This window comes from Callithrix jacchus, chromosome 21 (genome assembly GCF_049354715.1).
Source record: "Callithrix jacchus isolate 240 chromosome 21, calJac240_pri, whole genome shotgun sequence".
Classification (NCBI taxonomy): domain Eukaryota; kingdom Metazoa; phylum Chordata; class Mammalia; order Primates; family Cebidae; genus Callithrix; species Callithrix jacchus.
In genome coordinates, this window is record NC_133522.1 from 44,992,886 (window position 1) to 45,005,618 (window position 12,733).

At 48.8% G+C, this 12,733-nt stretch overlaps 1 long non-coding RNA gene across 1 annotated transcript in view; it reads right to left on the reverse strand.

Annotated features, from left to right (window-relative positions):
- The window catches only part of LOC118149872 (uncharacterized), an 82,971-nt gene extending 75,005 nt beyond the window's left edge, over window positions 1-7,966 (reverse strand). The window contains exon 1 of the long non-coding RNA XR_013530545.1: window positions 7,755-7,966. This is a non-coding gene — a long non-coding RNA (uncharacterized LOC118149872). The remainder of the gene's footprint in view (window positions 1-7,754) is intronic.
- Between the last annotated feature and the right edge of the window lie 4,767 nt (window positions 7,967-12,733).

Below are 12,733 nucleotides of genomic sequence, written 5' to 3' on the forward strand. Positions count from 1 at the left end.
TCATCTCATCCTGATTTTCTTCACTGTTAACTCTTATTTCCTTAGCTCTATTCTCTACTCTGCAAGCAGGAATCATGCCTATAATTTTCTGGTTTTGGCAGATTCTGGCACAGTGCTGAGCACAAGGACAGTGCTCAAATATCTCTGTAGTGCCTTTCTTGCCAAGCGTCAGATATTTATCGGGAGGTGACATTTCTCAAAGAAGGTCATTGGAGGCACGTGGAGAATGGTAGCTTTGAGAAAATACCTCCTGGGGAAACAAAGCCACTCTGTGTTACTTAGGACAAGCAAGGACGGGTCTGCTGCAGGGAAAAAAATCCCAGCATTGAGTGAACACTGGCTTTTATGTATACAGTGGCTTGATCATTTTCCTTTTAGGAAAGAAATTTAAGCTACACGATTGAATTACATGGCATATCAGCTTCAGAACATTCAACAGTGTCAGCTGGGAATAACAGTAATACCCCAGTCTGTGGCTGTTTTGAAAGTTAAGTGGGGGTATGGAAGAGATCATGTAAATAAAAACTGCTTTGTCAACGGTTAAGGTGCTATATGAGCAGGTTGCACACACCATTCTGCTCAGGCCCATCCTAGCACTGGTGAGGCTCAAGGCATGAATAAAAATGGAGGCCCACAAACCACATGCCTCAAACGGAAAAGTAATAAATCAAGTGAAGCTGTTCTGTCGTGTTCCAGCCGCCTGCCTTGATAAATATACCTTCGAACAACCTGAGAATCCTGCTTTGAATTTAGAGGTCTTAGGCTCCCAGGACAAGGCTGGAATATGATGGTCTGGGAGGAGGTAGCCCTGTCCACTAGCTGCATCCCACCCCTTCCTTTCTCCCTTCTCCTCCCCCCCCCCCATTCTGTCTCACCTCCTAAGAAATAGGCCCCTGTGGTTGTGCAGCTTACGTGGCCAAATTCCATCCACTGTCCACACACACGGCCACGGCCACTTTGTTGCCATCCCTTGGCCACTCCTTGGCTACCTCTTGGGCCTCACAGTGCACAACCAGCCGCAGGTTTGCTCTTGGGAGGGCAGATCCTGGGAAGAAGCTGTCTTTGGACTATTTAAGTCAGAATTCCAGAGTCCCAGGTCCCAGGAGCATGGTCGAGAAGGGAAGTGAGGGTGGGGTATGTCCTCTGACCCACAGACTTCTGGACCCACGGGAGGCCAAGGTGAGGCCCTTCCTATCCAGGCCTCGGGACAGGACTGATTCCATTATCTCACTAATCATCACAGTGACCGGAGCACCTGTGTGTCGAGTGCTTCTGAGTGCTCACACTTACTTTACTTAATAACAAAGTCTTCCCTCAACTGGGGTTGTCAAGTGTGAATCTGTTTGCATCTCGGCGTGACTGTCCTGTGAAAGCCAGTTCTCACCAAGAAGGAGGATTTTCTAAGTTCCTTAACACATGGGGCACAAGCAGCGAAATGTCAACTCAGCAAGATTCTTCCCTAGGGTAGGAGGACTCCCCACGGGAATGGCCCAGCCACAGGTAGGAGGCCAGAAAGTCAAAGGATGTTACAAACCCAACCTGCCTCTGCCCTGCCTGATCCAGGAGATCAAGACAGGAGAACGGAGAGCAGGAGCAAGTGAAAACCTGACCCCCCTGTAGCCCACACCTCGAGGGCTGGAACTCAGAGCCTTTAAATGCATCCAGAAAGATATCTGGGAGCCCTGAAGATCCCAGCCTGTAGCCTGCTCTCCCAGGCACAGAGCAGAGTGAATTGCAAGGCCCAAGGAAAACCCCAGCCTTCAGCTCAGAAAAAGCGGGAGAGGAAGAGGAAGAGGAAGAGGAAGGGATCTAGGTGATGTGAACCTGAGCAAGCCTGAGGAAGAACCCTCTCGGCCTGGGTACAGCACGCAGGGAGTGGAGTTGAGGGGGTGTGAATTGGGTGAGCATGGGGGGCAGCCTGGAAGCAACATGGGGAGTGGCAGTGATATGTAGAAAAGTTTTCTTCCCTGATAAAGGGAGGCATGTGAGGAGAAATAGGTCTGACTCTAAACAGGCTGAGTGTGGAGGTGATGGATGGAGCAGCAGCAGCCTTCTTTCAACCAGCAGAAGACACGCCTCAAAAGCACCCATTCCACAGAGGCGGCCAAGAAGAAAGAGGAAGGGAGCCTGGTCCTGGAAGACACCTCTGAGCCCCTGAACCCCAGAAAGGCTCTGCAGTTTACAATGTGGCTTTTGCTAAAGTCTTTTTTACTGGGACTCTCGCCAGCTCTCAATCCAAAGCTTCCAAATGCAAATGAACCTTTTCCTGCTCCTCCGTGGAGAGTTTCTTTTCTGCGAAGGGACTCCACATCTTTGCCTTCCCTGGAGAAGGCAGTGCGAAGGCGAGCAGGTCACCGGTCACCAGTCACCACTGTGCCTGGGAGAAGAAGTCATTTCCGCGGGGACAGTTCTCGTGAACAAGAACAAATACTTGAGAGTGTTTCAGGAAATAAAGCACAGCGGCTTTGAGGGAGGCAGCAAGAGCCGGGTGGTGGAGAAACAAGCAGGACGAACTTGGGCTGCCGTGGGGACCCAGCCCCAGGAGCGAGTGCTGTTGACCCACGGCTTTCCTTCAGAATCCCCGCACCGAGGTGCTGCATAGGCCGAGGCACGTCCAGCAAGCTCCGAGCTTCGGCGGTTCGTCTGTACTCAGCTGGTGCCATCTACAGCACGTGAGTAAATACAAGTAACAAAAAAAAAAGGTCTTGGGCCGGGCACGGTGGCTCACACCTGTAATCCCAGCACTTTGGGAGGCCAAGGCGGGGGATCATGAGGTCAAGAGATCAAGATCATCCTGGTCAACATGGTGAAACCCTGTCTCTACTAAAAATACAAAAAAATTAGCTGGGCATGGTGCTGCGTGCCTGTAATCCCAGCTACTCAGGAGGCTGAGGCAGGAGAATTGCCTGAACCCAGGAGGCAGAGGTTGCGGTGAGCCGAGATCGCGCCATTGCACTCCAGCCTGGGTAACAAGAGCGAAACTCCATCTCAAAAAAAAAAAACAAGAAGAGGTCTTTCTCAGAGCCTGTGGATATGGAAGTAATTCAGAGTCCTCGCCGTCAGTCCCAATCTAGTGGCCCAATGGCCTTGGGTGTGGATACACAAAACCACTTTGACGAGCAGCAGGAGGGATAAGGGAGGCCACTCACTGGTGCCTACTCAGGTGCCTGCTTCAGCCACACACGTTCTCATAGCCCACCCGGCCCACTGAGGCACAATCCCACTGGCGCCTTCCCCCACCTGAGGTTTCAGGGGGCTCTTGGGGGCTGTCTCGCTCATATCGGGCCCAAGTCTGTTCAAAGGTCCAGTCTACCTCTTGGCACAAGCTGGCTCCTTCCTTGGCTCCTCCTACCCCTGCGCACACCAGGCACCGCCACCCCCTTGATTTTTCTTTCCCATGGGGTGTACAAGGCAGCGGGGAGACCTGCGTCTGCCCAACAAGGCCCCGGCGGCCCCAGGGTGCCCCAATCAGGTGTGGGCTGAGAACGGGAACTCCCCAAGGGTGGGCCTCTCCTTGTTCACTCACTAAGTCCTTGCTGAATGAGTGAAGGGCGTGCTTTGGAAGCTCCAGGTCTAGAGTCAGGAGAGGACCTCTCTACTCCCTTGTGTTCTCAAGCTCTGCCCCTCTACTTCCTGGGCGCAGGCTGGACTTCATCTCCCAGCCTCCCTGGCAGTTGAAGACAGGCTCCTCTTGATGGAATGGGGTGAAATCAGGGAAGCCCTCCCTCTTCCCTTCCTCCACCACCTTGCAGGAAACAAGGGAGCCCGGGGCACCACCGTGGACCACAGGATCAATGACATGGGCCCCTGGGTCCCTGAGCCGCTCTCTCAGTCCTGCCTCTCAGAATGAAAGATCCCAAATGTGGGGACCTACGTGTTCTAGCAGCTGGCATCACCTTCGCCAATTCAGGCTTTAGGACAATATTGTCTTGTGCCCCAATATCTAACAACATTTTCCCTTAAATAATCATCATCACAACTGATATTTATTGACACCTTATGAATTTCCAGCCACTGGCCAAGCGCTTTGGCAGGATCTGACTTTTTAGAGGATGCAGGTGTGTGATGTGGGTATCATCACGGCCTCCCCACATCCATTCCGTTCCTTTCCAAGCATTGCATTCTAACTACGACGTCCTTGGCGCTACCCTTAGTACCAACGATGGACCCCGACTGCATCCAGGGTAGACAGTGTGTGTCCTAAGTCAGTCTCAAGAGCTCTGTTTGGACAGAGGAGGAAACACCACCTCTCTCCCCGAGTAGTAATAGGAAGATGAGAAGCCTGAATGCCCTCGGACAGCCTCTTTCAACCAGGAGGGAAGCCAACCTGAGGACAAAGCCCATTCATGACATAGGCAGGGCAGAGGCAAAAGAAGCACAGAGAAACAGAGCCTGGTACAATACCTCAAGCTCACCTTGGCAGAAGCAGTTAGGGCTCATCAAATAGTCTATGTGCTTGCTGCGTGCCATAAGCCACTAGGGCTGCCATACCAAAGTACCCTAGACTGGGTGGGTTCTTGTCTCAGTTCTGGAGGCAGATGTCCTTGCAGTTAGATTGGAGCCACATGACTAGGTCTGGCCACTAAATTGTAAATGACAGTGGCAGGTGTCACTTCTTGGCTAAGGTAGGTAAGAGCCAGCGTGCTTCCCTCTCTCCCCATTCCACAATGCTCTTAGTAGCCCAGTGCCAAGATGGGGGAAACAAGAGGGCAGGAACGTGGATCTCTGCATCAGGAATGGAGGAGGGCCCCAGCTGGCTGCACCGGATTGTCAGTGAGCAGCAGGTATACATCGTGGTGTTAGGCCTCCATGCTTCTGGTGCTCACATGCTGATTAATACATCTGCTATTCTTCTTTTATATATATATGTATATTAATTGTGCTTTAGGTTCTGGGGTACATGTGCAAATCATGCAGGATTGTTGCATAGGTACATACATGGCAATGTGGTTTGCTGTCTCCATCCCCCTATCACCTATATCTAGCATTTCTCCCCATGTTATCCCTCCCCAACCTCCCTACCCCCCTCTGTCCCTCCCCTAGTCCCCCCAACAGACCACAGTGTGTGATGCTCCCCTCCCTGTGTCCATGCGTTCTCATTGTTCAACACCCGCCTATGAGTGAGAACATGCGGTGTTTGATTTTCTGTTCTTGTGTCAGTTTGCTGAGAATGATGGCTTCCAGATTCATCCCTGTCCCTGCAAAGGACACGAACTCATCCTTTTTTTTTTTTTTTTTTTTTTTTTTGAGACAGAGTCTTGCTCTGTTGCCAGGTACCAGGCTGGATTGCAGTGGCGCGATCTCGGCTCATTGCAACCTCCACCTCCTGGGTTCAAGCAATTCTCCTGCCTCAGCCTCCCGAGTAGCTGGGACTACAGGCATGCACCACCATGCCCAGCTAATTTTTGTATTTTTAGTAGAGACGGGGTTTCACCACGTTGGCCCAGATGGCTTCAATCTCTTGACCTCGTGATCTGCCCGCCTCGGCCTCCCAAAGTGCTGGGATTACAGACTTGAGCCACCGCGCCCGGCCTGAACTCATCCTTTTTTACATCTACTAGTCTTCTAAAGTCAGGACTCCTAAATTGCCAAGACCAGTAAAATCCCATTATTGTTGAAACCAGATGAAATTAGGTCTTTTGCTAGTTGCAGCTGAAGGCAACCCAACTCATACACTGTTGTCACCTCTTTAAAATTTAGAAACTAGCTTGGTGAAGTAGATTGATGTGCCCAAGTTCACACAGCTAATATGAGATAAAACCGAGCTTCCATAATCATGCCAGGAGTTCACAGTGTGCAGTCCCCATGCTACCTCCCTCATGACCATTTGGAATCCATGTTTTAAAAGCAGATTAACTGACCCCTTGAATACTGATTAGTCCATCTCTGGGTAAGGGCCCAGGACTGTGTATTCTCATGAGCTCTCTAGTGGCTGCTGTCCACTCGGAGTTGAGAAGCTCTGGTCTAAACTGAGAACTCTTGAGGAGGTAGTATCACATGTGTGGGGAACTGTGAAAATAAATCCACTTGAAGTACAAACATGCTTAAGCTGGCTACTCTCCATGCCACAGTGTGTTTGCTAGTGTTTATAAACACAGCTGAGGAAAAAGTCATCCAACTTCATAGCCCATGGTCACCGACATAAACAAGGATACACTCCAATGAGTTCTGCTTTTAACTACGCCGTTAAGATGGCAGCCATCTTAGTTGCAAGAATCAATTGCAGCTTTCATACTAAATTTTTATTCATATCCCCAAAACTACAAATTCTGTGTTGAGCCAGAAATCATCCATTCAGAAAATGTCCTATATACTAGACAGAGATATGAAAGAAAAAATGCACTGCCCAGGCTGGGCGCGGTGGCTCACACCTGTAATCCCAGCACTTTGGGAGGCCGAGGCGGGTGGATCGCAAGGTCAAGAGATCGAGACCATCCTATTCAACATGGTGAAACTCCATCTCTACTAAAAACACACAAAAAATAGCTGGACATCGTGGAGAGTGCCTGTAATCCCAGCTACTCGGGAGGCTGAGGAAGGAGAATTGCTTGAACCCAGGAGGCGGAGGTTGCGGTGAGCCGAGATCGCACCATTGTGCTCCAGCCTGGGTAACAAGAGCGAAACCTCGTCTCAAAAAAAAAAAAGAAAAGAAAAAAGACAAAATGCATTGCCCAAGAAAACGCGCCTGTGGGTGCCTGGCATATGGATCATGATCATGGAAGATGGCAATTGCAATTGCGTTACACAGCCGGTGCACTATTGCGATACACAGCCGGTGCACTATTGCGATACACAGCTGGTGCACTGTTGCGATACACAGCCGGTTCACTATTGCGATACACAGCCAGTGCACTATTGCGATACACAGCCGGTGCACTGTTGCGATACACAGCCAGTGCATTGTTGCAATACACAGCCAGTGCACTATTGTGAATCACAGCCGGTGCACTATTGCAATGCACAGCCGGTGCACTATTGCGATACACAGCCAGTGCATTATTGTGATACACCACTAACGTATGATTGCAATACACATCTGGTGCCACCCCAAGGATAGACATGTACGTTAACCTAGAGGCACAAAGCATCTGTGAAATTTAAAAATAAGTAAACTATCAAATGCATAGGAAGAAATCTAATAAAAGATGTGCAAAACCTCCTAAATCAACTCAAACATTGCTGAGAAAAATCAAAGAAGACTTAACTTGAGATATACAACAGATACATCAAAAAAAAAAACTATTAAGAGAAAGAAAAGGCAAGCCACAAACTGGAAGATTTTGAAATTAGTCTACCCAAAAAAGGACATATTCAGAAAATGTAAAGATATCTTGCAAACAAATAAGAAAAGGATGTAAACCCCAATTGCAAAAATAGACAACATCAACAGGTAAAAGTTTCAGTTATACAAGGTGAATACGTTCTGGAGACCTGCTGTACAACATAGCACCTACAGTTAACAGTACTGTACCGCACACTTGACAATATATTAAAGGGACAGCCCTCAGGTTAAATGTTCTCAGCACACACACACAACACCACAGAGAGATTTTTGGAGGTGATGGCTGTGCTTAGCACCTTGATCGGGGTGATGATATCCTGGGCATATGCATCTGTCCAAACTCATCCAAACGTACACATTATATACAATTTTTGTGTATCAACTATATTACCAATAAAGCTTTTCAAAATAGGCCAGAAATAGACACACACAAAAATGAAGGTAACACATTAATACAGTCAACCGTTCTTACCATCCACACCTCAGACTTTCCGGGAAGACAGATGGGTCGGGGAAGAAACAGTAACGCTGATTCATTTCATCCTGGGCCTCTTTTGGATTTGCTATCCAAACAATACATGCTGGACTCGCAAGCTGTACCAGAAAGCCTGGCAAGGAAGGGAAAAAAGGAACACGCCTGGACAAAACCTCAGCAGCCGAGTCGAGATTCTGAGCCATATGCATGTCTTTGTGTGGGTTGAAATCTATTTTCTCTGGGTTCAACGGATTATTATAACACCCAAAGTTTTCCAAAAAACGTCAGACAAGGTTACCACAGCAATTAAGCTGTCTGCCATCTGCAAGAGGCTTGGCTTAAGGTTTACTGAAGTTAAACATGTTTTGAAAAGAAAAAATTAAGGCTGTCGATGTTTTGCCTATCAGTCATGCTCAGCAACACTAGGCCTCGGAGACTCTTAAGGGAGAGTTGTTCTCCCTCAAGGAATAGTTTAGCATTGGCATGCTGAAGTTTCAGAACCCAAGGAACATTTCAAAAATAAATTATGCCTTGAGAACGACTGCACCTAATCTTGGAACTGGCAGAGTTAAAACTTTGCTAAGACGCTCGGCCAAGCAGTTGAGATTAACACTCTTTATCGCCTTCCCAAATGGCAAGTTATTTAAAAAAAAAAAAAAAAAAAAAAAAACAGACCTGAGTGTTAACTGAATTTCACATTCTTGCTCCACCATTTCTTTAAAGCAAATAAGTGTCAAAAATGATGACAGTAAAACTTATGGTTTAAAATTCTGAGGAGTGTTGCAAAGTCTTATAATTTTTCTCAGTCAGATCTGGCCGAACCAAAGCTCTCCTGAGAAAAGGAGGAGGAGGAGGATGGTAACGTGCCTGGAAATAGTACCATTTTTTCCAGTTGCCCATCTTTAGCCCAGGGTTACTTTTTATTCTTTCTTGAGAAAAAAAAATGTTTCTTGAGAGAAAAAAAGCATAGTTAGATTTTATTCTCTAAACAAGGGGCAGGGGAGAGTCAACGTCATTTTTCTCCAGGAATGAATGGTAGGAGGCCTTCTCATCTTAAGGCTGTGCTGTGCTGGCAAACCAGCTCTGTGGGAGGAAAAACAAAGTCCTCATTTGTAGCATCTGCCAATTTCCAAAGTGTAGATATTCCCACCATGGCTAATTTGAAGTTCTCAGTCGTTTAACAACCAGATCTCAAAATTTCCAAATATTCAACAATCCTTTCTCAGAAACTAGCTTCGACTTACCACTCCGCTGGAGAGAATGATTATTATTGCCCATGACATGTTTTATTTATCCAATATATAAAAATAACTTTACCTGGCACTGGAATCCAAGAGAAAAGACAGATGACAGAAAAGAGCTCTGCCATTCAGAATCTTACAGCTTAACAGGCAGGGAAAATACACAGTAAAGGCCTCTAGGAACACAGCTGCGTATACTCTATCTGATTGGAAAACTCTCCTCACTTCTGGAGAGTCCAGATGATGCCAGGCATTGGGGTAGGGGAGGGGTGACGCGTCAGTATGGAACAGAGGTGATGTGGATGCACAGCGAAGCTCTTATGGATCCATGAGAATGTCGCTTGCAATAGGAGTTACAAGTCACTTATTTGCTCCAAAGCTAACAACTGGGTCTACTGGATATAAGACATAAGGAAACTGCCTCCGGTTCAACATAAGAAAATGGTTTTTGTTTTTTTGTTTTGAGACGGAGTCTTGCTCTGTCACCCAAGCTGGAGTGCAATGACGCAACCTCAGCTCACTGCCACCTCCGCCTCCCAGGTTCAAGCAATTCTCCTGCCTCAGCCTCCTGAACAGCGAGGATTATAGGCACCCACCACCATGGCTAATGTTTGTATTTTGAGTCAAGGCGGGGTTTCACCATGTTGGCCAGGCTGGTCTCCAACTCCTTACCTCCAATGATCCACCCACCTCAGCCTCCCAAAGTGCTGGGATCACAGAAGCGAACCACTGCACTTGGCCAAGAAAACGTTTTCCAGAAAAAAAAAAATTGTGCTGTCAGAGGAGATAAGATCGTGAGAAGAATAATAACCTCTTACAACATTTCTACTAGATTATATTATTTCTTATCTATCCTTTTGTCCAATTCTCACATGCCCTCATGGTACAGGTACTGGCCACCCCTTTATAGTGAGGAAACTGAGGCACAGGGCAGGCAAAAAACTAACTTCTCTGAAGTCTTTACAGCAGTAGCAGGACTCTCCTCATTTAAGTAGGTTTTTTCTTTCCCTCTCCCAAAATGATTCAGAATGTGCCCTGAATTTCAGTATGTTCCTTGAAAGAGGAACACCTGGCCAGCCGAAGTACCTTCTTCTGCCAGTAACACCCAGACCAGGCACTGCGATGGGGCTTGAACTGGTTACGGAAACCACCCTGTGCTACTTGAGATTTCTAGAGAAGGGCCCGGTGTAAATCAAAGAGTGTTCTCTTGAAGATGGCCATATTGACCTAGCTAATCTCTGAGAAGAACATTAAGAGTCAGTAAGAGACTTGCATAAACCACTGTGGACGTAACTATGACAGGCACGAGAAGGAACAGACGAGTCTGCCAGAGGCCGCTGGAACAAGTTTACCCCACACCCAGGAAAATGTCATGGCAGATGCTCTGTATATTCAGCTACAATTCACCAAAAAGTCATTCACAAAGATCTTAGAACACAACTCTCAGGGGAATAATGATTTCTTCTCTGAGGGATCATGACGGGTCATTGCAGATTCAGTAAGTTCCCAGAGCAAGGCAAACGTTCCTCCACCACAACGTGGCCCATCACAGACCACCCGGCCACCTGCATCCCGGAGTTTGCACTTAACCCAGGACAGTGAGGCACTGGGCGTGGACCTGTTGACAGTGAATGCATTTTCATGAGTCACTATTGCTTCGTAGAGATATAAATTGCCCTCTGCAAACCATCAGACCCGAAAATGAGAAGGCCTTTCAGGTAGTGGTTTTTAGCTGCCAAAGGCACCCGCAGGTGGAGTGACAGTGCAAATGTCAGATGCCCCCAGGAGTAAACCCTGAACCCAAGACACACCAGGCCGGCTCAGCCATGTGGTCACTTCCACAGGTCTCTCCTCCTCTCCCCACACTGCTAACCCCCCGTTTGTGTTGGGAGGCAGAGCCTCCCTTGGGAGGTTGACATTCCAAGCCAGTGAGTGCCACAGCCAAGCTTGCCAACCTCAGTGCAGCCCCCTGGCAGCGAGTTGTCATTCTAAACACCATGCTTGGGATGTGACCTCCTGCCTTCCCCTGCACTGCACCCGCAGCCTGTGAGGTAGTGTTTCCACCCAAGGGTTGGGTGTTCAGTGACTGTCTTGTCCTTCCAGTGATAGCAGACAGTCCTGCAGCTTGGCGAGCTCTGGGGCCTTTGTGGGCAGAGAACCAAAGCTCACTGTGAAGGTATTGAACAGCCTCCAAATAACTCGGCAGGAACCAGCCCAGAAAACCAGAGTGTTTTCTGTGCACACATCGTGTGACCCACAACCAGCTCCCAGGGGAAGGGAGAAACCCACACCACACTTTGCCCTGGGTCGATGTTTTCCATCTCTCTGGTTTGGGGCATCTGAAGATGATCCCTCTGGTGCCTTGCTCACTGAGGACAATGCAGCAGGAATGAGCCACTCATGCAGGCCAATATGCCATCAACCAATGCCGATATTATTTCTAGTCTCCACCCTCACTGGAAGTGGTGCGTTCCAGCCCCTGGGGAGCAGGAGAGCTGTCAGAATATTGCCAGGCTTTGTGGGGAGTTGCAGCAGCTTTCCACAAGCCTTATCCCAACTCGGGACTCCAGCAGGGCTGCACTACATGCTTCCTGGGGAGGTTTCAAATGAGCTCAGTGCTTCTCCTGCAAGGAGCTGGACCTGGGCTCAGGACGCTGCAACCTCAACCCTCCAGGTCCAGGTGCAAAAGCCCAGCCCTGGAGCCGACTGTGGATTTTGCATGCACTGCACAGCTTCATGGGGAGCTCTGGGCCCCTCACTCACAACCCGCCCGCCCAAGGTCTTTCCTGTCCCCAACTCTCTTGATGGCCGATGCCAAAGACAAGGGCTGGCAATGAAGGACAAATGCCACGAGCACCTCCCCGCCACACACCGCATTAGGCCTAATGGAATCTCCTCCTCCTTCTCCAAGTTATCTTCTCTTCCAAGCAGCTTTCCCCAGTCCCCAGAGACACTGGTCCTGGGGCCACTGCATACTTCCAGTGCAATCATGCATTTATTGCAAAGCTCACCATGCAAAGGTCACCATGCAAAGCTCGCCATGCAAAACTCACCATGCAAAGCTCACCATGCAAAGCTCGCCATGCAAAGCTCACCACAAAAAGCTCACCACTCAAAGCTTGCCCCACCAGATAGCCCCCAACGGCCCTCATTTCTCAACACACAGCCCCTGGCTGGGCCCCACATCCACCCAGATCCTTCCTGGAGCTTTGAATGCAGATTTTTCTTGAATCCTCAGCAATCCCCATCCTGCTGCTGTTAGGACAGAACCATGGAGTCAGGAGCAACAGATGAAAGGGCCTCCCCTGCCCTGGTTCTGTGCTGCAGTGTGGGATGAACCATCCTCATGACCTGCCCTACATGTCAAAGACAGCGTCTCCCTTCTTGTCCTGCCCTCCCCTCAGCACCACAAAATAAACAAGGCCCAGAAGAGGAGTCCAGATGCCTTCTGGCTGTCCCATGTTCACACGCACACTGCATAAGGACCCAAGTACATCTCGGAACACAAGAGGCCGTGGTGAGACTCGTGCTTTGTTCAAATTGCTGTGTGATGTCCACACAAAATGGAAAACAAGTAGGAGCCACCAACTCCCTGACAGGATCCCCTCCCCACCCCATGGAGATAAAAAAAGCAACAACAGAAGTGGCTGGACCTACGAGCCTCCTCATCAGCTGACAAAATAGCTGTGAAGGACCCAGGAGTGTCGCTGGGTGTATCGGGCCATTCTTGCATTG